Raw genomic sequence first — 17,425 nt, 5'->3', positions numbered from 1 at the left:
TACTGGAACTCTTGTTGTTGGTGCTACCCTTGCTATGAACCCAAATGCACCGGTTCCAAACATCATGGTTAATCATGTTGAGAGACCTGAATTTTTTTTTTGGTCTGAACTTCAAGACGTGGCAGCAGAAGATGCTATTCTACTTGACCACCTTTAACATAGCTCGGTTCCTAACATAAACTGCTCCTGTAATTATTGAGGGATAGGATGATGCTCAAACTGTGAATGCAGTGGATGCATGAAAGCATTTAGAATTTTTGTGCCGCAACTATGTGTTGAATGGACTAACTGATGCGCTTTACAATGTTTATTGTAAAGATGCAGATGCTAAGGAACTATGGGAATCCATGGAAAGGAAGTATAAGATAGAAGATGATGGAACTAAGAAATATGTCGTTGTAAGTTCTTGGAATACAAAATGGTTGACTCAATATCTGTTATGAGTCAAGTCTAAGACCTTCAGGTCATCATACATGATAACAATGTAGAATGGATGGATCTTAATGTGTCATTCCAAGTTGCATCAATGGTTGAAAAGCTTCCTCCTGGTTGGATAGACTTAAAAAAACTACCTTAAGCATTAACGAAAGGAAATGTTTTGTGGAGGAACTGGTGGTGCGTCTTCTCATTGAAGAAGATAATCGAATGGCTTTGAAGAAAGGCAGTGAAGTTGAATATTCTAAGGTTCATATTGTGGAAGCTGGTCAAAATTCCAAGAGCAAAAGCAAGGGACCTCATAAAGGGAAAACTAAGGGCAAAAACCTAGGCCCCAAGGCAAGAACTTTCAAGAAGAAGTTCAAGCGTTACAACTGTGTCCAACCGGGTCACAAGGCTTCGGAGTGCCCGCAGCCTAAAAGGGAAAACCGTCAAGCAAACATGATGAATGATAACATGGAGTTGGTGGCCATGATAACTGATCTCACGGCTATGGTTTTTGAAGTGAAACTCATGAATACAAATTCAAAGGAGTGGTGGATTGACATGGGGGCTACTCGTCATGTGTGTCACGACAAGAGTGTTTTCAACACATACAAAGATGTTGAAGATGGTGAAAAGCTCTACATGGGAAATGTTGCTACCACGGATATCAAAGGTGTTAGTGATGTCATTCTAAAAATGACTCCGGGGAAAGAAGTGAAGCTTAGGGATATTTTGTATGTTCTTGAACTTCGTAAGAATTTAGTGTCGGGTGGTTTGTTGAACCAATTTGGTTTTTAGCTAGTGTTTGAGTCAGACAAGTTTGTTTTGTCCAAAAATGGTATGTTTGTGGGAAAAGGATATGCCTTGAATGGCATGTTCAAATTGAATGTAATAGTAACAAAGAAAATGAATAATACAAGTTCTAGTTCTGCTTATTTGCTTGAGTGTTCAAATGTGTGGCATGGTTGCTTAGGACATGTAAATTACAATTCTATTAAGCGATTAACTAAACTAGAATACATACCAAAACTTAATATTGATTCCAATCACAAATGCCCCACATGTGTTGAAACAAAACAAACCGGATTATCTTTCCAAACAATCAAAAGAAAGACTGAACCTCTTGATATAATTCACATTGATGTGTGTAATTTAAAGTCAATTCCTACTCAAGGAGGGAAGAAATACTTCATTACATTTATCGATGATAGCACGAAATATTGTTGCATATATTTACTTAAGAGTAAAGATGAAGCAATAGACAAGTTTGTCCTGTACAAAAATGAAGTTGAGAATCAACTCAACAAGAGAATTAAAGCGGTTAGAAGTGATAGGGGTGGAGAATATGTTTCTCCCTATGCTGTTTTTTGTGCGAAAAATGGAATTCATCATGAATTCACATCACCATATTCACCTCAATCCAATGGAATTGTTGAAAGAAAGAACCGCACCTTGAAAGAAATGGTCAATGCCATGATAATTAGTTTGGGTGTAAACCAATCAATGTGGGGGAAGCTATTTTGTCAGTTAACTATCTTCTAAATAAGATACCTCACAAAGAAAAGAATGAAACACCATATAAACTTTAGATGGGAAGAAATCCATCATATAAGTACTTACGAACGTGGGGGTGCCTAGCTAAAGTTGTTGTACCACCGCCTAAGGTACAAAAGTTAGGTCCTAAAACAGTGGATTGTGTATTCATTGGGTATGCACAAAGTAGTAGTGCTTATCGGTTCCTTGTGCATAACTCTAAGAATCCTGAAATACACAAGAATACCATAATGGAATAAAGGAATGCTTCATTCTTTGAAGATGTATTTCCTTGTTTGAACAAGGAAGTTGAAAGCCCATCTTTACCAAACAAAGAAGTTGTTCAAGAGGAAGAACAAGCTCAATCTGGGGAAGAAGAGATAGAACTCAGAAGAAGTAAAAAGGCTAGAGTTAAAAAATCATTTGGTGATGATTTTTACACCTGTGTAGTGGAAAGTGAACCTAAAATCTACCAAGAGGCCGTTACTTCTTCTGAGGGACCTCAATGGAAAGAAGCCATAAAAAATGAGGTAGAATCTATCTTACAAAATCATACATGGGAACTAGTGGATCTACCTCCAGGTAGCAAGCCACTGGGTTACCACTGGATTTTTAAAAGAAATATGAAACCTGATGGCAATATTGATAAATACAAGACAAGACTAGTAATCAAAGGTTATAGACAAAAGGAAGGTCTAGATTACTTTGATACGTATTCGCCAGTAACATGAATAACATCCATTAGATTATTTATTGCCATTGAAGCTTTTAGAAACCTGTAAGTTCATCAAATAGATATGAAAACTGCTTTCCTAAATGGGGAGTTAGAAGAAGAAATCTATATGGAGCGACCTGAGGGTTTCATTGCCTCTGGACAGGAGAACAATGTTTGTAAATGGGGAGTTAGAAGAAGAAGTCTCTATATGGATTAAAATAAGCTCCAAAACAATGGCATCAAAAGTTTGATCAAGTCATGATGGAAAGTGGCTTTAGAATCAATGAGTGTGATAAGTATATCTATGTGAAAAGCACCACTCATGGGTATGTCATCTTGTGTTTATATGTTGATGATATGATTATCATTGGCAGTGATGACAAGATAATAAGATCTACGAAGGATATTCTGAAATCCAGGTTCGACATGAAAGACATGGGTTTAGCAGATGTGATTCTTGGAGTCAAGATCACAAGAACCTAAAGTGGTATGATTTTACGTCAAACACACTATGTGGATAAGATTCTTGAAAATTTTGCTAAGGGGGATACTAGCATAGCTAGAACTCCAATTGATACTAGTCAACATCTACGTAAAAATAGAGGTGACAATGTTAATCAAGTGGAATATTCAAGAATTATTGGCAGTCTGGTGTATCTAATGAGTTGTACCAGACCTGACTTAGCATATGTTGTGAGAAGACTAAGTAGATACACTAGTAAACCCAGTTCTGAACACTGGAAGAGTATTACTAGGTTACTAAGGTATGTGAGATACACGTCAGAATATGGACTACATTATGGCATACATCCAGTAGTTATTGAAGGATATACATATGCAAATTGGATATCTGACATAAAAGATTCCAGATGTACAAGTGGATATGTGTTTACACTTAGAGGTGCTGTTGTAGCATGGAAATCATCCAAGCAAACAATTATATCTCAACCATGATGGAATATGAATTTATAGACTTATATATTTGTGTTGAAGAGGCGGAGTGGCTACGTCAATTTGTTGAGGACATTCTTGAATGGCCTAAGTTTGTAATGACCATATGTATACATTGTGATAACCGATCGGCAATTGGTAGAGCTCAAAGTACAATGTATAATGGGAAATCAAGGCACATTAGACGTAGACATAAAACGATACGCCAACTAATCTCTACGGGGTTTGTCACGGTTGACTGGGTAAAGTCAAAAGATAGCATTGCAGTCCGCTTACAAAAGGCTTGAGTAGAGATGTAGTTTATATGTCGTCAAGAGGAATGGGACTAAAGTCCATGAATGAATAAATTCATAAAAAGGAAACCTTACCCAGAAGACTGGAGATCCCAAGATCTGGGTTCAAAAGGATAACCTGATTGTATGAGTGAGGCAGGTCACTGTGGGGGAGAGTTAACACTACTTCCTAGTCCATTCCTATACGTAGTGACAAAATTAGACTAAACATATGGTTTTTAATGATTCTTGGAATCACTTATGTGAGAGAGAAGTAGGGTCGCTTCAAAGGGAATTATAGGGGCATAATTCCTAAAGCTCTTGCAGAGCCAAGTTAGTGTTCATGACCAAAACGAACACGTCTATGAGGATATGGCCTTGTCAAGGAGAGTCTTGTGAGATTTACATTGTCGTCTACATAAATAGCAGCTTAGTTCAAAGACATCGATATCTACTAACTGCTAGGTGATTAAATGTAACATCTTAAGGGAGGGTTCAAAGGGTAATACCTTCCTATCCTATGCAGGATTCAACTGTTGAAAATTTCGTTTGGAAATTGGATGTGCAGAGATCGATCTCCATTCATGTAGGGGATTGTTGGAAAATTTAGTATAAATATTTATATTTTTACTAACTTTGGACATATATAAATATATACATATGTTGTATATATAACTAACTCTAAGTGGGTTTGTGTTCTCCGCGAGAACTTCGAAACAATATATTATATGTCCAAAATGGAGTATATGTGAGTGAGATATCGATACGCAAAGAAGGGTATTTGAGAATAAATTTAGCAAAAAGAGATGAATGTGGGAATGAGTCCTAAATTGGTAGAAAGACCAAACTCCATAAGGTTTATAAGCTTGAGTGCATGAAAGGCTTACAAGCTTGTGTGTATGTTTTACTACAATTTCTGCCCGCACAGGGGGTGCAAATCGTGAATTTTGTAGACCAAAAACACCGAACTCATGCATGGACACGAATGCAGTTCCGAAAACTCGGGATCGCGCTACCCTTGTTTTTGCTAAACTTGATAGTTTTGGTCCCAATTTTGAATTCTGTAACGGATGCATTAATTGTGTAATTAATGACATTTATTGTCATTAAACACTCAATCAATCATTCATTTGTTTCCATTAAAAAAACTTAACAGTTTTGGTCCCTATTTTGAATTCTATAATGGATGCATTAATTGCGTAATTAATGACATTTATTGTCATCAAACGCTCAATCAATCATTGATTTGTTTCCATTACACGATTCAAGTATAAAAGGAGTCCTTTACCATCTCATTTAACACACGAATGAAAATACTCTTTTTTTCTCCTCCTTCTTTGTACTCCTGCTTTCGACGAATCTTTCAGGCAAGTGAAATATCTGACAGTACACCATTGTTACGGTTGTTGTACCCTAGGAACAGACGACAAATCTGTTTAACGGAATCGAGTCCAACTTGAGCCTCAGCCACATTGTTTTCTACTAATCTTTTTTCTTTACAGGAAACTTAGAGGAAAACGATCTCCTCACACCAACAATATGCAAATACAATATGTAAATTGTGAACACTATAACGATTATGCTTGTATATGAGTGTAAAATGAAATTAATTAAAACCATAATATCTTGTTTATTTAGGTTTTAATATAATAAAAAATCAATAACTTATATTCTTATAAAACATAATTGTTTGATATAATATATTTGTTAGTTATTATTTTATTTTGGTATTTTGTTTTGTTATATATTAATTGTTAGTAAATATTTATGTAGTTCATATCACTACGAAAAAACAATCAATTATTGATGGGTAAAGGTCGACAAAGAAAAGAACGACGGGCATCACGATCGTAGTATTTCCGATTGACTTTGTGGACATCTCCATTCGATTTTGGACAGAAATCACATTAAGGATATAATTGTGATTTATTAAAAAAAAAAAGGGGGGGGGGGGGGTATCAATATTCTTCTTAATCTTTGTTAACATAATCATTTGTTTCAATACATGCTTTCTTTAAATCAAAATCATAAAAAACAGTATTCTTGAAGTTCTTAGATATAGAAATGTTACCTTCCTAACTTCAGCCTTCTCGTACCGGTGTTCTATTAATTTGATTGTGAATTTTACTCTGAAAGTATAATCCAATCACCATTACCTTGAAAGGGGGTTTAGGGTTCATGAATCTTTATGATGTGGAATTTTAGGGTTGAGGAGAGAAAAACGATTTGGGGAATGAAATCGTAGATATGAGAAAGAAGATTGACTGCAAATGTATTAGAGAAATTCAAACCAATACCTGGTTAATTTCCTGATTTGTTGGGATAAACAATTGGTTATATTTTGAATTCCTGAAAATCAGGAACCAAATTGAAGTGAAGGGGGGAGGAATGAGCGGGAATAAGAGGGAAGGGTTCATGAGAAGGTGTCATGTGTCGAAGTAGAGGCATAAAAACAGACATGTGACACTTAGAAGGTTTTTATTAGGAATAGAGGTTTTAGCCAACCCAAGTGAATTTTCTCATTTACCCTTTATTGTGCCTTCCATACAAACTCTATAAGATTTTTGCTTTAATAGTATTTGGGCCCAGCAATACTCAATTCGTATCGGATCACATTACTATTTTTCTCCATATCACATAACTTAAACTTGTTCATGTGAAAAAAAAACAAAAAAAAAATCCACAATTGTTGACCAACAACGAAATATTGTGGACAAAAAAAATCATTTTCTGCTTGGTTAATAGAAAAAACGCCTTTTCGATTTGGGTAACAGCCATAATTTACTACTTGCATTCACATAAAAACCCTTTGCTAATAGACCAGATAATAGTCATTTATTGAGAAAATTAAATAAGTGAAATTCTTTTGTTCAAAAAAAGGATGGGAAATAGAAAATAACCAGCACCCATCTTGATTTTTTAGTAAATCACCTTGTGACTTGCTCATTTTGATGTGTATGTTGACTTTGATTACTCTTGATGGGTTCCAGTATGTGGACTTTGAGGTAAAACGAAGAAGAAAGTAAAATTAGGGTTTTCCATACTGATTGATTTCTAACTTTTCTCTTTTGATTCGTGGTGAAAATGCTGCAATTCATGGCTTCCCACATCGGTGGCTATTGAAAGGCGTTTATGCTTTGTATAGCCTGGCCTAGCGTCATACATCGTCCCTTCGGGGACATACGATAAAATTGGAACTCTACTTAAATTCTGTGTGGCATGCTCTCTTATTGCTATAAACTGTTATTTAGAACTCTACTTAAATTTTTTGTTATTATTGTCCAAAGATATATTTTTTTTAATGATTGTAATGATCTTGTGTAGGTCAGTTTGGATGCAGTGCTTGTTGTCCTGCAAATTATAAAGCTAAAATGATGATGGGATGTATTTACTTCATCAGAACTCAAACTAGCTGATTTGTTGAACTTTTATTGTTATAATAGACTGTGGCTATTGGTGGAATTTGTTTTTGTAACACCATAAGATACATCATTTCTTGCCATATGAACAATCCATTTAAACCTCAAATTTGTACCTAAGAGTTGTCAAATTGAGTCTCTGATTTGTGATTGCTATTGTCCTTCAAGCTTTGTTGTTGGCTTGTTGCTTCAGCATTGCTTGTTTGATGTTCTTGGGTCCTAATTGATTGATTCTTGGTGTCCCTCTTAATGAAGAGGGAGACCCTAATTGGTTGACTGTTTGTTTGACCTGTATTTGTGTTGGTAATAAGCCTTACTGCTAGGGGTACTTTGGTCTATTCAAACATGTTATTGTTACTAGATTTGAAGTATGCATTCTATAAATATCTAATTTCATAGATAATATCCTGAATTTAAGCAACTTTTTCTTCGATGGAAAAAATGAAGAGATGTCTACATCCGAGTTGTGTGGAGGCACTCGAATACATTATATTTTCTAGTTAATATTCGTTGAAAGTTTAGAGGTCTTTTTAGTATTTACACAATAAATAGGCCTAAAATAGTGCAAAACTAATTGTAATATGTTTCTTATGTTGCAGGAGACTGATCCCTCTAAAGGTGGTCTATCGTTCTGTGTTTTTGCTTATCACAATATGATACAAATTATTTTTTCTTGACCCGCACACGACATGATAGCGTGTTTTTTTTTTGTTAACAAGAATATGACTCAATAAAAACACGATAACAAGACAAAAATAACAAAAAATAACTGTTTGCATAATGTCATACATAAATTATTGTAAAAAAAAGGGAAAATGATTTATATGGGTAATTATGTTTCAAAATCGTTCAAAAAATACCATTCAAGTTTGGTGTGTCCAAAAAAACACCATCCAAGTAAAGCATTTGTACAAAAAACACCAACGAAGTATATTATTTGTTCAAATTTGGTTCTATGGTAACCGGCAACTACCGGTAAAAATAAGTAAATGAAAAAAAACAAGTGGAAATGACTCAAAAAGGTAACTATGTTTCAAAATCGTTCAAAAAACATCATCCAAGTTTGGTATGTTCAAAAAACACCATCCAAGTAAACTTTTTGTACAAAAAACACCAACAAACTATATGTTTTGTTCAAATATTATCCAACGGTAACTGGCTCTTACATGTTAAATGATGACTTTGTTTAACTATTATGACATGGCATAATAATTATTGACAAAACAATAAATGATATATTCCTCATTTCAAACTCAATTTAGGGTTTTTTGATGAACGAATGACTTCTTTTTCTCCTATGGTTGCTCTTTTTCTTCTAAAGTGATGATCTCAAACTCAAGTCCAAAACCCTAATTCTTGACTTAAGGCAAAAATGGCTCCTTTACCCGTGCCTTAATGGGCCTCCCTCCCCCTAAGGCCCAGATCCATAAAAAGCCCCAAAAGGCATCCAAGCCCAACTATAAGGCCTCTAAGGCCCAATATGGCCCAAGATCCCCCAACATGGCCTTAAGCCTAAAAAATGACCTGCTACAATCAGGTGGACCTAAGGCCTAACTTAAACAAGTCCATGCATACACCCAACATATGCTGAAGCCTCTACGGTCCGGATTTCAAGCCAGTATGCCTGACGTACTCCTAGCGTACACCTAACATACTCAGCTAGGGTTAAGAACCACCAATCTTCCGAAGGCCATAACTTCTTCATTCCAAGTCTGATTTTGTCATTCTTTAGACCCTCAGTATGGTTGTTTGATGCCTAAATTAGCTCCCATGGATATAAATAATGATGAAATCGGAATTCGAATGAAGAATTTATGGCCTTTGGAAGATTAGCGGTTCTTGACCCTAGCCTAGTACGCTAGGAGTACACCGGGCGTACTGGCTTGACATCCAAATCGTAGAGGCTTCAACATATGTTGGGCGTATGCATGGACTTGTTTAAGTTAGGACACATGCCCACCTAATTATAACAAGTCATTTTTGGGCTTAAGGCCATGTTGGGGGTTCTTAGGCCATATTGGGCCTTAGAGGACTTATAGTTGGGCTTGGATTCCTTTTGGGGCTTTTTATGGATTTAGGCCGTAGGGGGAGGGAGGCTCATTAAGGTAGGGGTAAAGGAGCCCTTTTTGCCTTAAGTCAAGAATTAGGGTTTTGGACTTGACTTCGAGATCATCACTTTAGAAGAAGAAGAGCAATCATAGGAGAAGAAGTCATTCGTTCATGAAGAAACCCTAAATCGAGTTTTAAAGGAGGAATATATCATTTATTGTTTTGTCAATAATTACTATGCCATGTCATAATAGTTAAGTCAAGTCACCATTTAACATGTAAGAGTCAGTTACTGGTGGGTAATATTTGAACAAAACATATAGTTTGTTGGTGTTTTTTGTACAAAAAGTTTACTTGGATGGTGTTTTTTGAACATACCAAACTTGGATGATGTTTTTTGAACGATTTTGAAACATAGTTACCTCTTTGAGTCATTTCCTCTTGTTTTTTTTTTTTCATTTACTTATTTTTACCGGTAATTGTCGGTTACTATAGGACCAATTTGAACAAAGAATATACTTCGTTGGTGTTTTTTATACAAATGCTTTACTTGGATGGTGTTTTTTGAACACACCAAATTTGAATGGTATTTTTTGAACAATTTTGAAACATAATTACCCATATAAGTCATTTTCCCAAAAAAGATTATTTAAACACGACAAAAAATAGCATAAAACAACATAGTTAGCTACTAAATAAATGTCTTTTGAACACGAACACAACGTTTCGTGCTATTATCATGTTAAATTTTGAACATGAATACAACACAACATTGGAACTTCAATATAGAATGCAACTGATCTGTGGTGTTTGTGCATGGATATTAACCGATGATGATATTTTTTTTTTCAAATAATGATATCTTTATGGATGATTTTCTTATTTTTTATTTGTTATTTGATATATAATGGTCATGATGTATGCATTTTCTCCCTATGATTTAGTCCAAGTTTTGAATTTTTTTTTCGTAGTTCTTTTGAGTTAGTTTCGTTGCAAATTTGGTCTTTTAGTAAACTAAAATGGTTGTAATACCTTAATCGAATACCACACATATCAGTTTTTGATTGTTAAAACCAAAACCATACTAAACCGATCAGTTACGTTTTTTAATTAATTAATTATTTTATTGCGTTTCTGTTTTTAAACCCCATCAACAACTATAAAAATTTATAATAAAAAAAGAAGCTTCGGTCTCCCAAATTAATATCAATCAAACTCCAAATATTAAGGTATATGTCATTTTTGATATTTTATAGATAAAGACAAAATAATTATATATCCATCAATAGATGTGACATTAGATGTAATATAACGTAGAAGTTTGCAATTGGATCAATATATTTATAATTAGAAAGTAATAAGAAATTTTACTATCTAGCCGATGTGGGATGAGTAAATCACCACAAGTAAAATAAGCTTAAGGAATTTAAATTCGAAACCTCAAATTCATATGTTCACCATCTTAACCAACTCGAATGCTATCAATTGTTATAAAATTACATAGGTTTGTATATGGTATCTATAAATAAATTATATTTATATATACAAATCGGTGTAGTTCAGGGTTTTTGTAGTTTTCTAATTTGTAAACCCGAAATTGAACTGAATATTTCGTTTTCTAAAAAAGTAAAAACCAAACCATTGGTTTTATGTTCATTTTTTTTTTCTATTTGTGGTTTGATTTTTCTGCCCAACTTTTATAATGGGGTATCTAAATATAATTATTATTTATGAAAATTAAAAAAAAAAATCGAAAAAAAAAATAACAAAAAAAACAAACACGTCGACCCCTTTCTATCTATACTAGTAAAATACTAAAATGTATTAGAAGTCGCCTGGTATTCTGGTTGGTTTGGTGCCTGATACCGATAGGGTTTCACCATCTTCACTTTGAGGTGTTAAAACTAAAAGAGTGCAGTGAAAATCAGGGCTTACAACCCAATAGTTAGATTATCGTCTGATTGAAACAATACCATGGCTTCCCACATCGGTGGCTGGAACGGAAGCTTTTGATTTTATAATGCTTCGCCTTCGATTGTCATTCGTCCCTTCGGGGACATCCGATAAAATTGGAACGATACAGAGAAGATTAGCATGGCCCCTGCGCAAGGATGACACGCACAAATCGAGAAATGGTCCAAATTTTTTTTTTGCCCTAATTCGCTCCATCGATTGCTGCATCTCTTTTTCAGATTCGGTTCACAAAGGTACCGCTATCGGATCCTCTTAGATTCAATGCCATTTTTTTCGCTTCTCTCGCAAAAAAAACTTATTGATTTCTTGTTATTTGCTGCAATTTTTGATGCTTATATGGATTAACAAAACAAACACTATGATCATTGCTAATGAATATAATGGAATGTGCAAGCTCCTTGTCTGAATAGTCTGGTCGGATCTGTTAATAATCAGGAATCAAGCTCATTATACAACTGTCTTTTTTTAGAGGTGGAAATGAGGGTTTTTCTTTTTCTGTTTGATGTACTTATTTCTTCAATAGCTTCTGTTGGTTTCCTATGTTCTTAATTGGAATTGGTGCAACTTCTGGGTGTTTGATAGCAATTAACAATCACAAACTGTCTAAAGTTGTATGCCCTTCAATCTATATCTAACTATGTATGTGATTAGATTGATTGCAATCATTTTTATGTTCTTTTCATCCAATACCCTCTAGCAAGTTAAGTATGAATGCAGGTGAAAAAAATGTTGGAAATAGGAATGATTTGGGGCTGGGATTTTCTTTTAGAAGTTGACTTGTTCAAAAAGTTAGATTAGGATAAATGGTTGTTGTCTCTTAGTGTTGTTTCATGCTCCTTAGTTAATATTATGCTAGACTTTAGTTATATCAAGATCCATTTAATATTGATTTTATGAACCTAACAGAAAGCATGCTCTGCTATTTCTGTTTTAGTTGATTCTACTAATAATTTCAGGTCTTGAACTCGAAACTTGACTAACATAATTAGTGCTAATGATGGAGGGGTAATTTTGTCATTAGCGTTATCTTTTGTTTATATGGTTTTGATTGATTAGAATCAATACATTAAGCCTTTTGATTGAATTTGTGCTATTTCTTTGTGTTTTCTAGACATCCCTACTGTGACCTTTCTCTCTATTTATTATAACTAGGTTATAACCGGTGGACACCACGGATGAATAATTTAAAAATAGTTTTAATTAAATTATAACTTGATTATTAAGAATTGATAATAAAAACTTTAATAAATAATAAATACATATCACAATGACATAATTATTGGCTGAAATTAGAAAATGATATTGGTTTGAATATCCAATTGGCATTTTGTATATGTAGATATGTTAGAAAATTATAATTTTGTAGAATGCAATATAAATATAAATAAAAACAGAAACTGAAATCTATATAAATAATAAAAGTATACAAAGGTTTTATAAATTTCTAAAAACTTGTTTATACACAACATTGAGTGTTTTATTTGATAGTTTACCATCCTTATCGAAACACATATCAACAAACACAAGTCGAAGCTTTGTTGCTTATCCGGTTATCCCTTTAGAGTGTCGATGGCAATTTTGACAATTTTACCCCTGTCCAACATAACATATTAAAGAGAACATGAATCACGCACAAAAAAAGAATATATATATATATATATATATATATATATATATATATATATATATATATATATATATAAAATTAAGATACATATAACAATATTTACATACACAAATCAGTGGTATAAACTTTCAAGCATACAATTTTGGTTTCAACAAACATTTACTTATGCATTTTCAAAAAACATGGTATGTGCATAGAGTTTATTTTATCAACAAATCAGTGGTGTAACTAATTTTCAAAATAGTCCCTATGTTAAAAAAAACTTACATAATGGCCCCTGTGTTAATAAAATGCAGTGGCGGGAAAACAAATCATGGGGTACGAAAGAAACCTAAGCATTTGTCGGAAAATGAGGGTGGTGGAAAAGAAAGAAAAAAAATGAAAGTTTGTTGCTATTCCTTGCAATGAATACAAATCGAAAGTTAACAAAATAATAACAATAAATTATCATCTACAAACAACGTAAAAATTGGTAGAATTTGGTGATTCTGTAATCAAAACACTAAAAGAAAAATATGAATTCATCATGTAAAGGTTAGGAACAATCTTTATGCATCTTCTCTAATTAAACACTTAATGACATGCAAACGAAGAATTTACTTCAACTTTAAACAGGTAAAAGAAAAATATGAATTCAATAATTGCAATAAGATAAAAAATAATATTAAACTGAACTTAAAAAAGCAAAAGAAACTTATTTTTTAGGAATCTGATTCAAAATTAAGCATTAGCAGTTAGGAACATCTTCAATTAGCCAATAAGAAACTTCTTTATTTAGGAATTTGATTAAAGGGTGTCCAATACATAAACACATTTATTTCAGCCACTTGTTTGGCACATACTACAGACACAACACACAACAAAATATTAAGACATTTTTTCATAAAATTGGGACATCCGATAAAATTGGAATGATACAGAGAAGATTAGCATGGCCCCTGCGTAAGGATGACACGCACAAATCGAGAAATGATCCGAAATTTTTTTTGACCTAATTCGCTCAATCGATTGCTGCATCTCTTTTCAAGATTTGGTTCAGAAAGGTACCGCTATCGGATCCAAATTGTTTTTTGCCCTAATTCGCTTGATCGATTGATGCATCTCTTTTTCAGATTATCCTCTTAGATTCAATGCCATTTTCCCTTATCTCGCTAAAAAAACTTATTGATTTATTGATTTCTTGTTATTTGCTGCAATTACTGATACTTATATGGATTCACTTAACAAACGCTATGATCATTGCTGATGAAATGTGCTAAGCTCCTTGTCTGAATAGTCTTGTAGAATCAGTTTATAATCAGGCATCAAGTTTATTATACAACTGTGTTTTTTTAGAGGTGGAGATGAGGGTTTTTCATTTTCTGTTTGATGTAATTATTGTCTTCAATAGCTTCTGTTGGTTTCCTTTGTTCGTAATTGGAATTGGTGCAACTTCTGGGTGTTTGATAGCAATTAACTATCACCATTTATCCTTCCAAAAATAAGTTTGATCACCAATCCCTAGATTTCTACAAGAAAGCTCCTCAAGGGAGATATCCCGATCCTTAAGCTCCCAAGCTATTTGGAAAATATTTTGCCTAAGTACTCGGAATGCCATTCTTAGCAAACGGTTTCCAATGAATACAAGAGAAATTATGCAAGGCTTTGATGCAATTCTTTCGGTTCGAGTAATAGCCATAATTTACTACTTGCATTCACATAAAAACCCTTTGCTAATAAACCAAATAATAGTTATTTATTGAGAAAATTAAATAAGTGAAATTCTTTTGTTAAAAAAAAGGATGGAATTTTTTTTTTTTTTTTTTTTGATAAAATAAATAATATAGCGACTTTTGTTTTGTACCGTTAACAATTATATAGAAAATCAACAGCACCCATCTTGATTTTTTAGTAATTCACCTTGTGACTTGCTCATTTTGCTGTGTATGTTGACTTTGAGGTAAAACGAAGAAGAAAGTAAAAATTAGGGTTTTCCATACTGATCGATTTCTAACTCTTCTCTTTTGATTCGTGGTGAAAATGCTGCAATTCATGGCTTCCCACATCGGTTGCTATTGAAAGGCTTTTATGCTTCTTATACCCTGGCCTAGCATCATACATCGTCCCTTCGGGGACATCCGATAAAATTGGAACGATACAGAGCTGATTGCTGCAGATTCGAACTTTTTTTGCCCTAATTCGCTCGATCGATTCCTAATTGTTGCAGATTCGAATTGGTGCAAGCTCTGGATGCATCATGTGTGTTTAATAATAATTAACAATCACAAAATGTCTAAAGTTACCTACTTTAATGGTTTTCTTTGGCATTTCAACAAGTATGATGATTAGTTTGGAATAAAGCTACTAATTTGATATGATAGATTATACACAAGATTCACTCCTTAATGATAATGATAGATGATAGAGGTTGGAAGTTTATAACAGTTCCTTTTCTTCTTTAGGCTTCAACATTAGCAACTGAAATTATGATATCATATTCATATCAATAACAGGAACACCAACACAATTCTGTGTGGCATGCTTAAATTCTTTGTTATTATTGTCCAAAGATAAATATTTTTTTAATGATTGTAGTGATCATGTGTAGGTCAGTTTGGATGCACTGCTTGTTGCCCTGCAAATTATAAAGCTAAAATGATGATGAGATGTATTACTTCATCAGAACTCAAACTAGCTGACTTGTTGAACTTTTATTGTTATAATAGACTGTGGCTATTGGTGGAATTTGTTTTTGTAACACCATAAGATACATCATTTCTTGCCATATCAACAATCCATTTAAACCTCAAATTTGTACCCAAGAGTTGTCAAATTGAGTCTCTGATCTGTGATTGCTATTGTGCTTCAAGCTTTGTTGTTGGCTTGTTGCTTCAGCATTGCTTGTTTGATTTACTTGGGTCCCAATTGATTGATTCTTTGTCTTCTGTCTTAATGAAGAGGGAGACCCTAATTGGTTGATTGTTTGTTTGACCAGTATTTGTGTTGGTTATAAGTCTTACTACTAGGGGTACTTTGGTCTATTCCAACATGTTATTCTTACTAGATTTGAAGTATGCATTGTGTAAATATCTAATTTCATAGATAATATCTTGAATTTAAGCAGCTTTTTCTTCGATGATCGATGGAAAAAATGAAGAGATGTCTACATCCGAGTTGTCTGGAGGCGCTCGAATACATTATATTTTCTAGTTAATATTCGTTAAAAGTGTAGAGGTCTATTTAGTATTTACACAATAAATAGGCTTAAAATAGTGCAAAACAATTAGTATGTTTCTTATGTTGCAGGAGACTGATCCATGTAAAGGTGGTAAATCGGGTTGTCGTTATGTGTTTTTGTTTAACACAATACGATACAAATTATTTTTTGTTAACCCGGACACGACGTGATAGCGTGTTGTTTTTCATTAACACGAATACGACTCAATAAAAACACGATAATACGACAAAAATGACAAAAAATAACTATTTGCATAATATCATACATAAGTTTTTGTAAAAATGTTTATTTAAACACGAAAAAAAAAGGTGGACATAAAACAACATATTTAGCTACTAATTACACGTCTTTTGAACACGAACACCACGTTTCGTTCTATTATCGTGTTGAATTTTGAATATGAATACGACACGACATCAGAACCTCAATATAGAGTGCAACTGGCTCACGATCTGTGATGTTTGTGCCTAAATATTTGACCGATGATGACTTTTTGTTTTTTAAATATTGAAATCTTATGGATGATTTTCTTCTTTTTTATTTGTTATTTGATATATAATGGTCTTGTATGCATTTTCTTTTTTCCTGAGATTTAGTTAAAATCTTGATTTTTTTGGTTTCATGATCCTTTGAAGTTAGTTTCATTGTGAATTTGGTCCCTTAGTAAAACTAAAGTGGCTGTAATACCCTTGATATATTTATTTTTTTTCTTTCATTTTTAAATCTAATAGTTATTTATTTATTATAATATTTATTTTAATAATTAAAAAAAGCCTCTCTCTCTCTCTCTCTCTCTCTCTCTCTCTCTCTCTCTCTCTCTCTCTCTCTCTCTCTCTCTCTCTCTCTCTCTCTCTGTTTGTGTGTGTGTGTGTCTCTGTGTGTGTGTGTGGAAAACCCAAGCAAAAAACGGAGGCTGCTACCCTCCGTTCTAGCCATGTTTCCTTCTTCTTTCTCAATGACAAGCAAGCCAAATACCCCCTGATACGTGATGTTGCCTTCCTTCTTCTTGTGCAGTTTTAGGGGGTGTTTGGCTTAGCTTTTAGGAAGCCAAAAGATCTTTTAGAAAAAGATAGAAGGCAAAATATGTTTGGCAAAATACTTTTAAAACCTACTTTTGGATTTTTGATAGAAGGAAAATCAACTTTTTGGAAAAGTCAGGAAAACCTGACTTTTTACAACTTTTCCAAAAAGGACTTTTGGCCCCTTAAAAAGTTAAGTCAAACACCCCCTTAATCGAGAAAACCTCCA

At 33.6% G+C, this 17,425-nt stretch overlaps 1 long non-coding RNA gene and 2 other non-coding genes across 3 annotated transcripts; all 3 read left to right on the top strand.

The window, feature by feature from the left end:
• The first annotated feature begins 11,179 nt into the window (after window positions 1-11,179).
• LOC145003995 (uncharacterized) lies at window positions 11,180-15,864 on the top strand. Its single transcript, XR_013662230.1, has 2 exons — window positions 11,180-11,566; window positions 15,548-15,864. It is a non-coding gene; the product is annotated as an uncharacterized LOC145003995 (long non-coding RNA).
• LOC145007645 (U6 spliceosomal RNA) lies at window positions 11,404-11,506 on the top strand. Its single transcript, XR_013663019.1, has one exon. It is a non-coding gene; the product is annotated as a U6 spliceosomal RNA (small nuclear RNA).
• On the top strand, window positions 13,839-13,944 carry LOC145007663 (U6 spliceosomal RNA). Its single transcript, XR_013663036.1, has one exon. It is a non-coding gene; the product is annotated as a U6 spliceosomal RNA (small nuclear RNA).
• Window positions 15,865-17,425: the final 1,561 nt, after the last annotated feature.

The sequence above is a fragment of the Lactuca saligna genome, chromosome 7, assembly GCF_052625555.1.
Source record: "Lactuca saligna cultivar CGN05327 chromosome 7, ASM5262555v1, whole genome shotgun sequence".
NCBI classification, from domain to species: Eukaryota; Viridiplantae; Streptophyta; class Magnoliopsida; order Asterales; family Asteraceae; genus Lactuca; species Lactuca saligna.
Note: the sequence above shows the minus strand (reverse complement) of the source record. Positions and strands in the feature narration are given on the sequence as shown.